The sequence below is a fragment of the Triticum dicoccoides genome, chromosome 6A, assembly GCF_002162155.2.
Source record: "Triticum dicoccoides isolate Atlit2015 ecotype Zavitan chromosome 6A, WEW_v2.0, whole genome shotgun sequence".
NCBI classification, from domain to species: domain Eukaryota; kingdom Viridiplantae; phylum Streptophyta; class Magnoliopsida; order Poales; family Poaceae; genus Triticum; species Triticum dicoccoides.
In genome coordinates, this window is record NC_041390.1 from 106,003,612 (window position 1) to 106,007,840 (window position 4,229).

Sequence of the window (4,229 nt, forward strand, 5' to 3'; positions counted from 1 at the left end):
TTCCCGGCCGGGCCTGTGCGGCCACGGGCCTGGTGTGTTCCTGCCATTGCGTCCGGTCAGCTACCGTCTTCGGCGGTGGAGGTGGGGCCCTCCCGCGTGCCGATGGTGCTGTTGCCTGGTCCCGGCTCCTCTTCTTCATCGTGCCGACCATGCTTCACGGTGCCGTGGTGAGACAGCGTTGAACGCTTCGTGTCCGGGCTGGCGCAGGGTGAGGGTCTGTTTGGCGGCGAGCTTCGGAGTGCCTGAGGTGGAGGTTGGGATCGGGAGAAATCTCTGTTGGCCTGGCCGACATCGACGCGGTGGGGCTTGTGGGTGCCGCCAGACCTTCCTGGAGGGCGTCGGAGCTACCCTTCCTCTCCCCTCACCGTACCGGGGGAAACCCTTGGCAGCAGCGTCGTCTTCGTCGCGTTCCTTCTTGGAGGTGTTGATTGGTACAGGTGCTTCGGAGGCTCGGAGTCTGGTGGGAGATCTCCTGTGGGCGCAGCGGCCACGAGGCTTCTTCGTTTCTTTGTCGATCCGCCGTTGTCGGCGTTTGTTTCTCTTGTATTTTCTCTTTCTTTTCTTTTGGGCGTGACTGTGCTGTTTCCGCCCCAGCATCTATCGTTGGATGGTTCGGTTGGTTGCTTTGTATACAAAGCGGGGGGAAACCCTTTTTCGGTAAAGACTGAATACCATGTTAAACGTGTACGTCAAGTTGTATAGTTAGGATTAGATTGAGTTTGTTGTGCGGGTCATTCTTATCTAATCCCAGCACACGTTGTAATCCTAACTACCTGTATCTATCCTGTACCATGTACGTGAATATAAATAGAGAAGAGGCCGGAGGTAATCACCACGGCAAAACAATCTCCTTAACTTGGTATACAGAGCCAAAGATCCAATCTCCCTTCTTCCACCATGACGGGCACCACCCCTGCTCCCCCTCCGGCACCGCTGGCGCCCTCACCACCCTCAACGCCGGCACCCTGTCCGTCGGCTCCTCCACTTCCGCTCCGATCTCAGTCACCTCGCTCGGTAGCCTGATCACTCTGCGCCTTACACGCGAGAACTTCCTGCTATGGAAGACCCAAGCCGTCCCCGCCCTTGCTGCAAACGGCCTGTTCGGCTATGTTGCCGGCACCAACGCAGCCCCGCCGCACACCATCAAGGAAGGAACCGGTGATGCAGCCGTCGATGTGGCCAATCCAGAGTTTCTTCGCTGGTACCAGCAGGACCAGCTTGTCATGATCGCCCTCCTCGGGTCCATGACCGAGGACATCCTCGGCCAGATGACCCAGCTGACGACCTCCGCCGCCGTTTGGACTGCACTGCACGACATGTTCGCTTCGTAGAATCGCGCCCGCATCATGCAGCTCAGGTATCAGCTTTCCAACCTAAAGAAGAAGGACCTCTCTGCCTCCGACTACTACCGCAAGATGAAGGGGTTCGCTGATGCAATGGCTTCCATCGGCAAGCCCCTCACTGACGGTGAAGTGCTCGGCTACATGCTCGCCGGGCTGGGCTCCGAGTTCGAGCCCCTCATCGCGTCAATCACGGCGCGGGATGATCCAGTAAGTCTCAACAGTTTCTATGCGTACCTCCTTAGCGCTGAACTTCGCCTAGAGCAGCAGAACTCGTCAGGTGAAATCCATCCTTCCGCCAACGCTGCTGCTCGTGGCAATGACCGCGGCGGCAATGGTGCACGCGGTGGACATGGCGGACAAGGCGGCGGACATGGCGGACAAGGCGGCGGACAGGGGCGTGGCCGCGGCAGGCGTGGCCGCGGCAACGGCCGCTCCAACTTGAAGTGTCAGGTGTGCAGCAAGTTTGGCCATGACGCCCTTCACTGCCGCAATCGCTTCAACCATGCCTTCCAGCCGGAGGACAACAGGGAGCGTTCCGGCAACTCGGCCAACACTGGCTCATACTCCGTCGATCCTCACTGGTATGCGGACACCGGTGTGACGGACCATCTGACGAGCGACCTCGATCGTCTCTCGTTCCAGGAGCGTTACAGCGGCAAGGACCAGGTTCACGTCGCCAACGGTGCAGGTCTGCATATTTCTCATGTTGGTCATTCAACTATTGCTGGCTCATCTAGACCTCTATACTTACGTAATGTTTTGCACGTCCCACATGTTAGCAAACACCTTCTTTCTGTAAACAAGCTTGTTTCTGATAATGATGCCTTTGCCGAATTCCATCCTAAATTTTTTTATTTGAAGGACCGAGCAACGAAGAGGGTTCTTGTGCAAGGTAGATGCCGTGGATGTCTCTACCCGGTGCCAAGCCTCAAGTCCACTTCCTTTGTGTCCAGTCATCGTGCTCTCTCTGGTGTCAAGCTCTCCATCGAACATTGGCATCAAAGATTAGGTCATCCGTCCTAAGACGTCGTTGAGTCTGTTCTTAGATCAAATAATTTTGCTTGTGCACCTTCCGAGTCTAGTGTTTGTGACGCATGTCAACGTGCGAAAGTTCATCAATTACCTTTTCGAGATTCAACTCATGTAACTCATACTCCTCTTGAACTTATTCATTCCGATGTATGGGGGCCTGCCATTACCTCTGTCGATGGGTTTAAGTATTATGTGAGTTTTTTAGATGATTTCAGCCGGTTCACCTGGATTTTTTTGCTCAAACGCAAATCTGATGTAGAACAAGCATTCTACAATTTCCAGAAACATGTCGAGCGTATGCTTAACACCAAAATTCGAGCTGTTCAATCCGACTAGGGTGGTGAATACCACCGCTTATCTCGGTATTTTCAGCGTGAGGGTATACACCATCGTGTCTCTTGCCCACACACGTCCCAACAAAATGGGATTGCCGAACGCAAGCATCGGCACATTGTCGAGACGGGCATTGCCTTGCTCGCCCACTCCTCACTTCCTGTGCGCTTTTGGGACGAAGCATTTCTCACCGCGTGTTACCTTATTAATCGCATGCCTACTCGAGTTCTCCAAAATGCTACACCCATCAGCTGTCTTTTAAATGAGCGCCCAGACTATACTTTTCTTCGCGCATTTGGATGTGCCTGTTGGCCTAATTTGCGCCCTTATAACAATAGAAAACTTGAGTTCCGATCTAGGCAGTGTGTTTTCCTTGGCTATAGCTCAATGCACAAAGGCTATAAAGTGGATCGGTCGAGTGGGCGCATCTACATCTCACGTGATGTTGTGTTCGATGAGAACGTATATCCTTTTGCTACATCCAGTTCGGCTCCACTTTTACCTACGCCATCATCTTCACTGTTTCCTGTTTCTGAGCCTGCTGTTGTTGATGATCGCATGAGAAAATATGATCTTTCCCTGTTGGCTAACCCTGCCTCGAGCAGCTATGAGACCTGTGCAGATCGGACGCCACCCAACAGCTCCTCAACACCGACGTCGCCATGCACGTCCGCGCCTCGCCATGCAGATGAGCCTCCCTTGCCTGGCCCCGGTAGCCCGGCATCTTCGTCACCTGCATCCCCGGCCGCGTCCACGCCTGGGCAGGGCTCCCGCGATGGTCCGCTCGCCTCCTCTGTGAGGGACCCCTCCGCACGCTCGCCTGGAGCGAGCTCTCCCGCGTGCTCGTCTCCGCCGAGTCCCCACACGAGCTTGCCTACCCGTCCGCTGGACTTGGGCGCTCCAGCAGCGACGCCGTCTCCAGCCGCGTCGTCTCCGGTTGCAGCTGTTCCTGATGCTACGACACATCCGATGAAGACCCGGCTCCGTGACAACATTGTCAAGACACTGGTCCCGTCCGACGGCACCGTGAGATATGATCCTCGGCGTCGCGCCTTTCATGCTGAGCCGCGCACATATCGTGATGCCCTCGCCGACTCTCATTGGCGTCAGGCAATGGATGCTGAGTTCGATGCTCTCCAGCAGAATCACACCTGGACTCTCGTTCCTCGGCCGCCAGGGCAGAACATCATCAGCTGTAAGTGGGTTTTTAAGGTCAAGCACAAGTCGGATGGCTCGCTGGATAAATTCAAGGCTCGGCTCGTCGCTCGTGGATTCACACAGCAGCATGGTATTGACTATTCTGAGACTTTCTCCCCTGTTGTTAAGCCTGCTACGGTTCGTCTTGTGGTCTCCCTTGCCATCTCCAGAGGCTGGCATCTTCGTCAGGTTGACATAAGCAATGCATTCCTTCATGGGATTCTCAAAGAGGACGCCTACATGCAGCAACCTCCTGGTTTTCAGGATCCGTCTCGGCCACACCATGTCTGCAAGCTCCACAAGTCCATCTATGGTTTAAAGCAA